This window comes from Arachis hypogaea, chromosome 4 (assembly GCF_003086295.3).
Source record: "Arachis hypogaea cultivar Tifrunner chromosome 4, arahy.Tifrunner.gnm2.J5K5, whole genome shotgun sequence".
NCBI lineage: Eukaryota > Viridiplantae > Streptophyta > Magnoliopsida > Fabales > Fabaceae > Arachis > Arachis hypogaea.
The window spans coordinates 83,820,836-83,835,399 of NC_092039.1; the positions used below are offsets into that span (position 1 = coordinate 83,820,836).

The following is a 14,564-nucleotide window of genomic DNA, read 5'->3' on the forward strand; positions in this document are numbered from 1 at the left end:
ATTACTATTGCCGCCAAAATCCATTTTACCGGCAATTTTTATGGCCACTAAAAATAATTCTAAAATTGTAATATTATTTACTTTTGGTTGCCATTACTATTGCCACTAAAATCTTAGACTTTTTTAGTTATATTATACTCATTTTCTTAGAAGCAACGAACTATTTTTTTTCTTCTAGAATCTCAATTAGTTTTGCCAACAATTATTATTATTATATATAATATAAATATACTGAAATTAATTACTATAAAATGAGATATTTTATTAAACTCAAAATATTAATACACAAATTTCTCTTCAAAAGTAATAAATTATGTTACAAATCTAAACAACAAAAAATGTTACATGCCATGTTAGAGATCTAACTTTCAAATGCACAATAAGACTACTAATAATGGAACCACATTGATGATTACATACCACCACCAAAATTGCGCAACAAGAATCCAAAGTAGGGTCTCGCAGCCAAGTAGCCCAGAAACATGGAAGATAATGGCAATTTGACAGCCAAGTTTTGATGTTATTGGTGTCATGGCATGGCAAAATATTGCTGTGAGAAAAACCAGAATAGTGGGTTGTAATTCTTGAAATGGATTGGTGCTTTCCTTGGTACTTGATTCCAATTGAAGCTGCTTCCAAGATAATCAGAAATATATAGACCCTATGACGAGTTTAAAGAAAAGAGTAAGAAAATGAGTAAGTACCAGTGATTCCAGGGGAAAAACTACTTTGAGGGATTGAATTAGAATGAATTAGTTACCCTTTTGTTTGTTTGCATGATGATATTGTGCTTATGTTGTTATCTGTCATTGTCATGTCCTGAATAAAACTCATCTTTTATTTTTAAAAGAAAGAACAGGACCACCAACATGCAACTTCAGTCACTAAATAAAATTAATACTGTAATACAATAATGGTGGACATTCATTACAAGTTCTAATTTCTACAATAGAAAAGAATCACAAGATAGAAAAATAATAATTAGAAGGATACCAAAAACAATTAGGGTTGGTCAAAGATCCAATAATTACCAGATATAAAATAATACCGAGCAACAAAGGGTAACTTGAAAAATAAGTGTACCTAGACCTGTAAAACAAGGGAGAAAAATGAAAAAGAAACTAGATTATTGAAAAAAGAATGAACCAAAGAATAATAATATATGACACAATGAAAGCCATGCCCTTATCTCAACAAATATGCAGGGCTTAGATCCTTAGTTATCTAAAACAAAAACAAAGAGCAGAAATTTATTATTTATCAAGTAGTAGAAAAAGAATTAATAAAAGATACCAATAAATGATAAGGTAATTACCGCACAATATTTTCTGATCATTGTTTGAGACTTGGGAGCCTTAATCATTACGTGCATGCTTTGCCTAACTATATGTATGTATATCTAAATATTAATTTAACTAGCTGATGATCATTGGTTACGTTAGTACTATACCTGCTATCTATGTATGTATAAAGAAATAGCTAGAATATAATAATACTTTTGAAGTGATTAAAGTGTTTTATGTAATTTGAATTGCTTAAGTTTTAATTGATATATCATTTCTGTGGCTTATATATATATATATATATATATATATATATATATATATATATATATATATATATATATCCTGTATTATTTACAGTTTTAATATAATCAATTATGTTCATTGTCGTTTCACAAGTTCAATAAGGGATATTTAGCAACTTAGCACTAAAAAATATATATCATCATATTTAGATTTCATATTCATATAGTAGAAGTTTCTCATATGAAAGTCCTAACTCATAAACAAGACAAAATTTTTCACACAACTATCATCTCTTATTATTATTTGAAAAGTGAAAACCAGAAGCAGATTATTCAAATATAATGTAGCACATTATAAATACACGATATATAAGACTTGAAAAAGCTTAGAAATCCAGTTGAACTCAGTTGAACCACATCCATAATTCTAATAAAATATTTACATGTTTTACTAGAATTTTCGACACAACACTTTTCAAAGTATAACACAAGCATATCTACTATACTACCTAGTTAAAACAGCATATCACTAAAATGTAGTAAGAATAGCATTTTTTTTCAATTGTATCCTTTTTTCTATAATACGAAAAAAACAATTGGAAAAAATGAAAGTATAAATAAGGCACTTATTCAATTGTATACCATTAATTTCTTAATTCCATAAATTAATTAAGAAAGTTAATTAAAGGCTAATTACTAATTAGGAAAGACTGGATACTTTTTCAGTTTTCCTAGAAAACAAATAGAATTCCAATTCAGTAAATTAGAAAGAGAAAGAAGAACATGAAAAATTAGTTTGCATATCTTACTTTTTTCTCTTTACATATTTTTTAGCTTTGCAGCTTCTTCATCCATTGGCTGATCCAGCTTTTGCTCCAAAGTCCACATGCTACCTTTGTTATTATCAGCATCATCATCACTACCTAATCTTGAAGTCATTTTCTTTTTCCTTTATCAAAACTTCAATAACAAGACTTAAACCTTTGAGAACAGAAAAGTGCATGGTAAGTTTATGCATATTCCAAACACACGATCTAAAAACAAAACTCATAAAATCCAAAATTACGAAGCAAAATTGAATTATTCAGGAGTTCACTTTGTGCTTCCATGTCAACAAGTAACTAGATAAAGAGAAGGGCATACACTGGAAATCTATGCACAATCCTGCAGAGGGAGAGGGTGCAATTCGGTGACAGGCGATGCAACACCGGTTGAATAAAGATGCAGCATAACATAGATAATTAAAATGCAGCATAACATCCTAAGAATTTCCCTAGTTGTATATGAGTGAATATATAAGCACTCCCTCAAAATGCAGGTATTTAGATTGGTACACCAATAAATAAATGACTTCCAAATTCCAACTTACAATAAGACCTATTAGCTTATGTTCAATGGTAAAAACTTACAATATTTGATAAGCTAATCTTATGCTAAACTTTCTAACCGTTGCTACTCAGGATGAGATTCTCCTGGTTAAGAAATTCAAGCTCGACAGATACTTCAGATCCTTCTACCTATGAATTGACATACATAAAAGAGTAAATAACAAAAAAAAATAATAATAAATCAGAATAAGAAAATTTCCAAAATAGCATAGAAAACATGATGCATATCATTTCCTAATGCTAAAATCTACCTGTAAACCTTGTACATTTCTTTCTAATTCAGCTATGTATTGAAGTTTACAGACTCGTGAACGTTGAGCAAATTGCCTGCAACACATAATTTACCAGATTTTTGGCAGGAGAGACTAAATATTCAAACCAAACAATAAATTGATCAAAATAAAAATTCAACATTTGCAAATAGAATTACAGGAATCGACAATCTACAAATTACAAACAAAATACTGTTAATTACAATCACAGTAAGTGATCAATTAAATTGAAGCAACAGTGCTTACCAGCAGCGAAGGAGGAAGGCAAGTGACAGCGACAGAGGAATCGGAAGTGACGGCAACGGAGAAAGGGGAGTGAGCTCGGACAGAGAGTGATAGAGCATTCGAAGAGGCATGTTGACCTCAGAGAGAGAGAGAGAGAGAGAGAGAGAGAGAGAGAGAGCTCAAAGACACGATGATCGACCAAGCAACCTTCGCGACGGAGACGCCACGAGGTCAATGCTTCCTTCGTGCGACGGCGACGAGAAGAGGAACGATGAGAACTGAGAAAAGTTCAGCGATGAAAGAAATGCGACGGCACCAACGGTGATAGCACCCTCTACTGGAGGAGAAGTGTTTGGCGATGAGGGATGGTGACGGTGGCTAGATTTAGGGTTGGGTTTCTCTTTAGTTTCTCAGAAAAAAAACGGGTGGGTCTTTTTCTTTTGGGTTATTGGATGGGTCTTCTTTTTTTTTTATGTAATTGATCCATTGTTATAAAAAATTTTATATTCAATAAAATTTATACCAGCCATAATAATATGGCTACTAAAATTTTTTTACTTAAAGTAGTTTATTTTAATATTTTTAGTGACAATAACAATAATTGCCGTTATAATATATAGCGCACACACACAAAAAAGAACAAAATCTAGGTGCAAAATATAAAACTAACTCTTCCTTTTATAAAAAAATGTACACCAGGAAAAAACAAAGATTCAAAAAGTTTGACTGTCGGACATGAGAAGGGAGGGAGGGGTATTTGGCCAATAAAGAGGGGGATTTGGGGGACTTTTAGCAAAATTTTTAAAATATTCTAATTAGATATATAGTTAAAATTAAATATTCTAATTATTGTCTCAATATATAGTTAAATATATGTTTAAAATATAACGATAGTATATATTAAAGTATTAAACATTTGAATCCATTATATGTATATTCTTCCTTTGGTTGAATATAAATCCGTTATTAATGCTTAATACTTAATATTTTAGATTTAAATCATATTTTTAATTTATTTGGTTATAAATATTGAAAGAAATTTTTTATATAAATTTTGTTTGTTTATTTAGTTGGACCTTATTGGTACTGGGTGTAGAAAGTGAATAATAAAATTTTTTTTCTTTATGAAAAAATCAACTATGCATGCTTTTGTAGGTGAAGATCTGATATCTGTGTTCGAGTCATTGATATCGGAAGGAACTGTGTATGTTTTTACATACTTTGGAATTAGCAACAACTGTGGGTTGTATCGCACAACATCGCATCAATTTTAGTTGTTTTTTCAAAAAAGAACTACTGTCTTACCCTCTTTTTGTGATGCAATACCGTTATATGGTATTAAGTTGGTCCCTTTTAGGAAAATTATGGGATACTCTTCTCATCATCCTTTTTTGGTTGGTAAGTGTATAATTTATGATAAGTACACAAGTTGATTTTTCTTTTGTAATTATGATAAAATATCACTTAAAATGTGTGATTTGTGTACAATTTCTGTTTAATATTTATTTAAGACGTTGTTGGAGTTATGACTGGTGTAGAGGGTGAGAGAAAATATGTGAACGATGGCAAACTTATTAATATGATGGTCATTCATATTGAGAATGACGGGTGCATTTTTTCCAACAACCCTCACTACAAAAAAAAGGTCTATGGCCACGCTTTTTTTTGCTACAATTTAAAAGCGTGGCCAAAAGTGGTCTATGGCCACGCTTTTGTGAGGGTAGCACTTGAATAGAGATTTCGCCACGTTTTTTGTTGCTATGCTTCAAAAGCGTGGCGAAAAAGGTCAATGGCCATGCTTTTATGAGGGTGGTAGTTGATGCGAGATTTAGCCACGTTTTTTTCTGCCACGCTTATAAAGCATAGCCATAGAGAGACTTCGGCACGCTTTTAAAGCGTGGCAATAGGAATTTATTATTATGGCGTTTGAGAAGCATAGCCGTTTCCTACAAGCCTTTTGGCATGCTTCAAAAGTGTGGCCAAAAGGTTCCCTCAGGAAAAAAAATTAAGAAAAAAAATTAAAAATGTTTGAGTCTCTTGTAACTTAAAACTTTTTGAGATTAAAGACTAAAGAGCTCGTATACTACCCTACCTTCATCAGAAGCTCCTTCAAAAACTCTAACACTACAAGAAAACCCTAACTCCTCATTCTTCAAACATTATTAAGCCCTAACTCCTCCGACGACGAACCACTCCTGTGACGACGGCACTCCTGTGACGACGAACCACTCCTGCGATGACGACACTCTATGAAGAACGTAGCTGCGCTCACGATGCCTCTGCCGGTTCCGGCACCAACTAACCCTCATTATGCGGTGACTCTCTAGCGGTGACTCCCTTCGCTCAGTTGCCGTTGCAAACCCGCCATCGATGAAGCCTTTGCCGCCGCTCCCTTCCGTTTCTACAAACCCTTGACTCCTTCGGCGCCGCTCCCTTCCTGCTTAGCTTTGGAAGAAAGTAGACTCTTCACACGTTTGAAGAGTCCTATTCTTTGTAAGTCCTGTTCTTATTCCTTTAATTTCTTTTATTTCTTTTCCTATTTCACACTTTCTGTAAAAGATTTGAAAAGAACTTGGAGACAATTTTTATACTTCCAAAATAAGGGTTGTTTTTGTAACTAGAGTTAGTGAATGAGAAGTATTGGAAATTTGTTAATAGGGTTTTGGCTATTCACTTTTGGATCACCAGGTTATTCCTGGATACGGACATGGTGTTTTGCACAAAACAAATCCAAGATACACATGCCAGAGGGAGTTTGCTTTGAAGCATTTGCCAAATGATCCATAATATATGTCTTTTCATTTTTTGGTTTGGTATAAGATGCACTAACACACAACAATATTTAAAATTATGTAGGGCAGTGCTGAATGAACTTTTCGCTCACAATGATGATCAGTAATCATGAAGTTTTATATTTTGTAATGAAGTGTAAAGGAAGTAGATAATGTAACCCATGTTGGAATTGTAATTCATGTATTAGGAAATTGCTAGTGGATGAGACTTTGATTTTTGGTATTTTGTTAGAGTATATCATGTGATCAAACACTTTTTTGCTATGACAAGTTTATGAAGCAAGAATTAATTGATTTAAAGTTAGTAGCCATCTTTTTTAATTTTAAAATTATCTATGATTAAGGTTTATAAAAAAAAGAGTGCCAATAGGTATTGAACTAACTTACAGCCACGCTTTAAAAGAGTGGCCATATTGTATAGCAGCAATCAATAGCCACACTTTATAAGCGTAGCTGTATCTCACAGCTATTGGCACGCTTAAAAGCGTAGCCAGATGTCTTGCTATTGGCATGCTTCAAAAACGTAGCCATATCTTCACTTGTTGCCACGCTTTAAAAGTGTGGCCATAACGTTATAGTAGGCATCAACAGCCACGCTTTAAAAGCGTAGCTGTATCTCAAGGCTATTCGCACGCTTTAAAAGCGTAGCCATATGTCTTGCTATTGGTACGCTTTAAAAGCGTAGCCATATAGCATGATATTGGCACTCTTTAAAAGCATATCCATATCTTCCTATTGGCATGCTTTAAAAGCGTGGCGATATTTAAAAGCGTGGCAAGAAAAAAAGCATGGCGATAAGTCACCAAAAGCGTGGCGATAGAGCAACTGGCACCCTTGTAGCTGTGACCTTTTGAAAAGCGTGCCGATATCTCAAAAAGCGTGACGAAAAACTATCGCTACGCTTTTTTGAACTTTTTGCCACGCTTTAAAAGCGTAGTAAAAAGCTTGTTTTCTTGTAGTGCCTTACTCACCACTTAATATGTTTATATAAGTAATTTTTTATTCTCTAAATAATTTGTATTTTCTCTACAGTTTAAAGTTTAATATTGTTGTTCTTGAAGAAATGGTGGACCGAATCAAGGGTTTCGTGGCATCGGGCGATCAACAACTGCCAATAGTTATTTTTTAATTTGCAAAAGTAAAAAAATGGCGGATGTATGTAAGAATTTGATTACTATCAAATGATTATATCTTATTATAACTATTTCTACTAATTATTGAGATGCGAAAGGAGTTAACACTCTCTTTCAGTGATAAGAAATTAATAGTTTGTGTGTGAATTGCTGAAATGAGATAGAAGACTAATAGTAATAAGAATTTTATGTATAACGTATAAATAGATCAATTAATATAAAATTTAAATATTTATAACTTTAAATGTATTACGATTAATATTATTATTATTATTATGGTTATTTTAATGTTAATATTTATTATATTTAATTAGTTATTTATGTTTTCATTTAATAATCATATGTAATAAATTAATTAGTTACCGGGGTTATAATTTAATTGTGTCGTTTATTGTCATATTTTTATTAGAATAGATTTATTTTATAGCTGCAAAGTATTGTGAATATTATTGGGACTCATATCTCTGTATGTTACGGAGGAGAGATACATTTTTTTTTATGTTTTGTTCATTTTTATGTTAATTCGATGGATTGTTTAACTTTTTTTTAGAATTAACTATTATTAACAATTATTTGCCCAAACACTATTAAGTTATTATTATTTTAATTGATATTTTTTTCATTATTCGTTGTATATATTCCGATTACTTAGGTATACTTTTTCAAAAGTTTCAATTTATATATGAATTTATGTAGTAGAATTATTATTTATTTTGGTAAGCTATAACTGAATAATTGTTACTTATAGTTTATCGTTTGAAATATTATTAGAATCATGTTACATAGTTTCAGTGCGAATTAAATTACATGAGAATGTTTAATATTAAATAAATATTTATTTATTTACTATTAATATTAATATGTTAATATATTAAGAGACATTAACGTAAGGAATAATTCACTTTTTTATAACATGCTTCTTATGAATTATATATAATAAGGGTTATTTCTTTGTGTGTTTAATAGAAAAATAATTTTTTATAATCAATGTGTTTTTCTTAAAATAATTTTTAAATTACTTTGTATTCAATTTATGATTGAGAATTTGCTATCAAAATAGAAAAATGTAATACAAAAATATTTATAAAATTTAATAAATATTAGAGTTGAGTAGAAAAAAATTTAAAAATGTAGTGTATGGATTCGGAGAGCAAGTAGTGACTTATGAGTTTTTTATTAGATACTGGGTGGCTCAGGAAAGGTTGTCAATAGAAAGAAGGTTATGCCATTAATATTTTCATATAGTAAAAACAGTTGAAATAAGTAAAGATTTTTTTAAATGTCATTGGAAAAACTCTTTTTTTTTTTAATTTCTAAAATTTAATTGGTTGAAGTGATACAAACTATTAGTATATAAAATTGGATAAACGAGGTATCACCAGTTTTTTATTTCTTTTGATTGTGAATCTTATGTTGAATTACTCAAGAATTAATTAATCAATATATAATTTTAAACTATATTTTTGTTATTATATAATATTTTTTTATTTTATATTTGCATTAAATATTTTTTTATAGATCATTGCTAAAATAAAAAGTTTTACTAATTAATTAGGTTCACAATAGATTATAGTTATTTTTTTAAATCAAGAACACTTTTGGTTATTTTCCATTCGATAATTCTTTTGTCATGTATAATTGTACAACTCCTTTAAGCAATGATTGTTGTATATAGTTACTAATATTATGCAGAACATTATGTATGGTACTAGATTTTTGATAAATCCAGATATTTTTGAGACTTTGATGCTTCGAAAAAGGTATTGTACCAATATTGTGACTTATTTATGGTTGTGCATATTGACTGTATTTTTGTGGCGTCGTGATTGATAAGTAGCGTGTACTATAGAGAGATCTCGAAGTACCTGTCTGTGATTTCTGGCAAACCGGCATATCTTGATGAAGATGAAGTTTTATATTCTACTGGGAGGAAGACAATAAAGGAGTTATGTGCAGTTGCGGATGTGAGTGCTTTATAGAAAACAATTTTTTTTTGTTTGGTTCATTATTTTTTTAAACTTTCAAACTGTTCCTATGTAGGTTGGATTCTATGTTGTTCTAGCCACTGTTCTTGATGTTAAACCCATTTCAAGGTGGTGGTATAAATCATGTATTTGCAGCGTGAAGGCAGAAGCTAATGCGGATAAATACTTCTGCGATGGCTGTAATAGGGACGTGAAGAATGTGGTTAACAGGTATGACTCTAATTAGACTTATTTGTGCAATCTTTTCATAAAAAAGCAATATAGTTAACTAATTGATTATGTTGATTTTTAAATAATTTAGCAATATTTGGCTTAATACCAATAATTATTAAAAACAAAACTGCTTTGGTTGATGGAAATATGGTCTAGCCACAAAAAATGGAAAATAAAGATAAAATGCACAGAAAAAATTCATATACCTACAACAAATTTATACCAAAGTCTCCTCTATTAGGCTAAAATCTAGAAAACTGATAAATTAAAAAAATTATGTTTGAGCATCTAAATTATGTTAAATATAATTTTTATGATTTTGTTGTAACTAAAGGGTGACAGGTCAAGTGTTAATTGATGTTTTTGAATAAAAAATAGGTATAAGTTGAATTTGTTGGTTTTTGATGGTACTGCTACAACGAATTTTGTTGTGTTTGATAAAGAGGTCACAGCTCTATTCGGACAAACCTGTACTGAGATAGTGAAAGAGTTGAATGTATGTGAAACCAATTTCATTGATCACGTTATGATTGTCAATCAGAGATGTTTGTTTATTTAACACGATAAAAATGTAAAAATTTTGATGTAGAAAAAAGGGAAAGCAAGCAAACATTCTACTGATTTTAATGAGTTTTTCCTTGATAAGGAGTTTCTATTCAAGGTCGAAGTAGAAACTATTGGATGGTGCGATTCTTATGATGTATCGATGCTACATTTTGATTCTAATAGTTTACCGAGGCAGAGGGACACTCAAGGCCCAATAAAATCTGGTGTACCCCATGCTGGTCCTGTTTACCCTGTTCAGGTATGATTTTTTTCTTTATTTTTTGTTAATTTTAGACTATGTATATTAAGGCTTATTTTGCCAAATATGAGGTGTTATTTATTTATTTTTTTCATTGTTTTTCTATGTAGCCTCGAGATGAAGATGGATGTTCTGTTTGTTATGAGTCACCTGATCCAAATGTGGAAAATTCATCTGTTACTAAGAGACCTGTTGTCAGGGTATTCATTTATTCTTCACTTATATGGCCTCTTCTATATTTCAGATTTTAGTTTTTGGTTAAAATCTTAATTATACTTTTTTGTTTTGTTTTGTTTGAAGCGCCTGTTGGATGAGTTTAACATGTCTGGAGCTTTTTCTGTTAAAAAGTAGCTGTTGTGAAACATGAGTTTTTCATGTAATGGAGATAAATGAGCATCTTTTGAAGATTTGGTGGAGTCTTGGCTATAACTATTGTCTATTGAGAGAATAGATACTATTCAAATTTTTAGATATTTTAAATTGAATAATTATTGTTTTGATTTATTTAATTATCTATGTTTTTTTTGGACATGCTAATGACAATAGAAGTACTTTCTTCTTATTTTGATACAAGTCGAACATGAATCTAATATATAAGTCAATAATTATGGGTATATATATATATATATATATATATATATATATATATATATATATATGTATATATATAATTTTAAACATTATTTATTTTTTATTAAAATTGATGGAATACTTTAGATTAGAGATTTTTTTATTAATGGAATATGAGTCAATAATTATGTTTGCTATTTTTATCCTCTTTATTTATTTTTAACCATCATTTTTAGATTTTAGTTTTTTTGTTTAATTACTCTGTTGGTCCCTATAGTTTTGCGAAATTTTTAATTAGGTCCCTATACTTTTTTTCTTTTAATTAGGTCCCTTTACCAATTTTTTTTTTAATTAGGACCCTCTTAGTAGTAATTTGCTTAATTGTATAAGGACCTAACTAAAAAAAATTGTGCAACGACTCAAATAAAAGGAAAAAAAATTATAGGAACTCAATTAAAAAAAATTGGTGTAGGGACCCAATTAAAAGGAAAAAAAGTATATGGACCTAATTGAAAATTTTGCGAAACCATAGGGACCAACAGAATAATTAAACCTTTTTTTTCTTAAACCAATGATAGTGAAATTTTATTGATGCTAGATAAAATTATAGAAGAATCTACGAAGCATTATAAATTATTGCTCTTTCAATCAAATCATACCACATGCAAAATTAAATTAAATTAAATTAAATAAATCGAATTTTCATATCTATATAATTCAATTCGATTTAGACAAATACGTAGTAAATTGAATTCATAAGGTTCGAATTATATTCAACTTCTGAATAATTATAATGATATGGGTATTTTATATAAAAATTAATACAAAAATATTTTAAATTTCGTACAATATTTTTTTGTATTTATGAGCTAATTTATTAATATATGTAATTTAAAACCCTAATCCCAAATTGCATGCGACCCATATATAATTAATTTTATCATACAATTGATACTATTTTTAATACGTCTTTTCACGTAATTTTTTTATTTTGTCTAAATTTTGTGTTTTTTTTATTTGTCTTGTGTTGCAATATTTTTTTTGGAGTCAATAAAAATCAAAGTCTCGAATTTTAAATTCTAAAAAATATCATACTATGTTATAAAATTATTTTTCTAATAATTTAAGCTCATAAAAAAGGCATATGAATGGTATAAAACTATTTTAAATTTGTTGCGTATGATGCCTAGTTTAGAAAACAACAATAAAAGGATGAGATGACCACAGATTTGTTGAAATAGGAGTGGTTCACGAAAAAGGTGGCACAAGTTTTAAGCAATCATGACATGGGACCGATATATATTATTCGTATTCTAAATTCATCAACCTGAAACTCAAAATCCGCAAATAAAAATTAGTATATGGATTTTTAAGAAATAAAATAATAATAATAAAAAGTGTTTTTAATTTATTATTAATTAGTCATTGAACGTTAAATTATCTAATAAAAAATATTATTAAATAAGAGTAATTACTGAATGAAAGTTATTGTTAGGATGTTGGTGTTGTATGTTGCTGTGTCTCATTAAAGTAGGTTACATTATATTTATGATTCCGTAAATGAAAATTTTTTATTTCGTTCAAAAAAAAACTTTTGATTTAAAATAAAATAATTTTTTTTATTCTTTCCAACAAATTATAACATATACACATTAAAAATTTAGCCCAGCCCAAAATACAATAGCTCTATATAAGAACTCTACAATTACATATAATTATCATATTCAATATTTGATTATTAGATATTTTTTGAAGGTGTTACTGTTGCACATTGCGCTACATCTTTATGTAAGTTTTATTTATTTTTTTCATTTCAAATAAATTTTTTAAGTGTCAGTTAGTCTTCTATTGATTAGTGTTTTCATTTTATTTTGTTCAACTTCTTTACAATTTTTTTTTTTTTTACGTTATAAACTTATTAGCTTAGTAATTGAAAATAAATAATATTTGTATAATTGTTAAATATTAAAACAAAAGACTATTATGAACTCTCTAAAAGTGTTGTTACTACACAATACACTATGTTATATGTAAGTTTCATATATTTTATGTAAGCTTCATTTTCTTTTATCCGATAAATTAAAACTTGTTAATTTGGATACTAATTTTTATTTTTCACTTAATCTAATTATTCAAAAAAATTATTTTATTATTTATAAAATAAATTTAAAAATTACATGTCACGGAGAACAATACTACCTTTTAAATGTATATTATTATTATTATTATTATTATTGTTGTTGTTATCATCATCGATACCACAATGGTGTATTTAATTTTTAATACATAACCCAATTTTTAATATTTATATTTTAAATGACTAAAATTATTCTATGTTGAATATTTTATCCTTAACTAATTTTTTTTGTTATACGTTGATTAAAAAAGTGTGATTTATTAATCACTTCTAAATTCAAATTTAAAAATTGTTATTTATGAGTGTATATTTTCAATTAATTATTTAATAATATATATAATATAAAAATTAGTTTGCTTAAGAGAGCTATATTTAAATTGGTTTGGCTTTTATATATATATATATATATATATATATATATATATATATATATATATATATATATATATATATATATATATACCACCTTTTAATTAGATTATTAATTTGTGAATTAAAAGTCACTGTTAATATATTTTTACTTATTTAAAAATTAAGTTTTTTATTTTTTATGTAAAAAATGATAACTCATAAATTAATTAATAAATAATCAGTATTGTAAGTTAATGGATATTTAAAATTTAACTTCAAGATCAGTATTAAAATTTGAAAATTTGTATTTATAGTTCATTATTGCGGGAGAAGTACATTGTAGATAATTGACTTAACAACGATAATGTATCCCACTCAAATCACACAATCCATGGTTGCAAAGTTAAGACGAAGGATAATTTTAGCAAAAAAAATGAAAAAAACTTGATAATAATGAGTTTGCTTTTTTTGTGCTTCTGGTAAGTATTCTTGTGAAACTTTTTTAATTTCTATTTTTTATGAGAAATACAGTTTAAACTATCATCATTATTGAGAATATTAGCGAAGTAGTTTATACTACACATAAGTTTTTAAATATTTTAGTTTAGTAATTAAAAAACTGTAAATAACTATTCATCTTTATAATTTTTTTAAATTCATATTTAATAAGCTATGAATTACATAAAAACTATGTAATCTTCAAATCTTCATGTACTATTTAGGTTAATTAATTATTTAATATTATTTAAGATATACTCTGTCATAATTTAAAATAATATATTATTTAATCTAAATTAATACATAAAACTCTATACTAATTAGAAAAATATAAAATTTGATGCTTCTGTGTAGATATATTTAACTCGATTTAAATAAATTGAAATTTTAAAATTATATATTTAAATTTAGAGTTTTATTTATTATTTAAATTAAATTGCATTTATTTTTAAGTCATGACTGGGTATATTTTAAATAATATGATATAGATTGTAACACCCTAAGTTTTATACTATCGTGAAATAGAAGGACTTAATCGTTATGCGAGGCAGGAGGAAATGCGCGTAGAGCGGAAAATGAGTAGCGCTAAAGCGTTGGAATTTGAATCAAAGTGAAATAAACCTCTTAACCATGAGTACGTTTCAAAATAAAAATACTTATAGGAAAC

At 28.1% G+C, this 14,564-nt stretch overlaps 1 long non-coding RNA gene across 1 annotated transcript; it reads right to left on the minus strand.

Moving 5' to 3' along the window:
• Positions 1-304: 304 nt before the first annotated feature.
• LOC112794318 (uncharacterized) lies at positions 305-3,106 on the minus strand. Its single transcript, XR_011880757.1, has 4 exons — positions 2,338-3,106; positions 1,032-1,089; positions 761-819; positions 305-661 (listed from the first exon to the last, which is right to left on the minus strand). It is a non-coding gene; the product is annotated as an uncharacterized lncRNA (long non-coding RNA).
• Between the last annotated feature and the right edge of the window lie 11,458 nt (positions 3,107-14,564).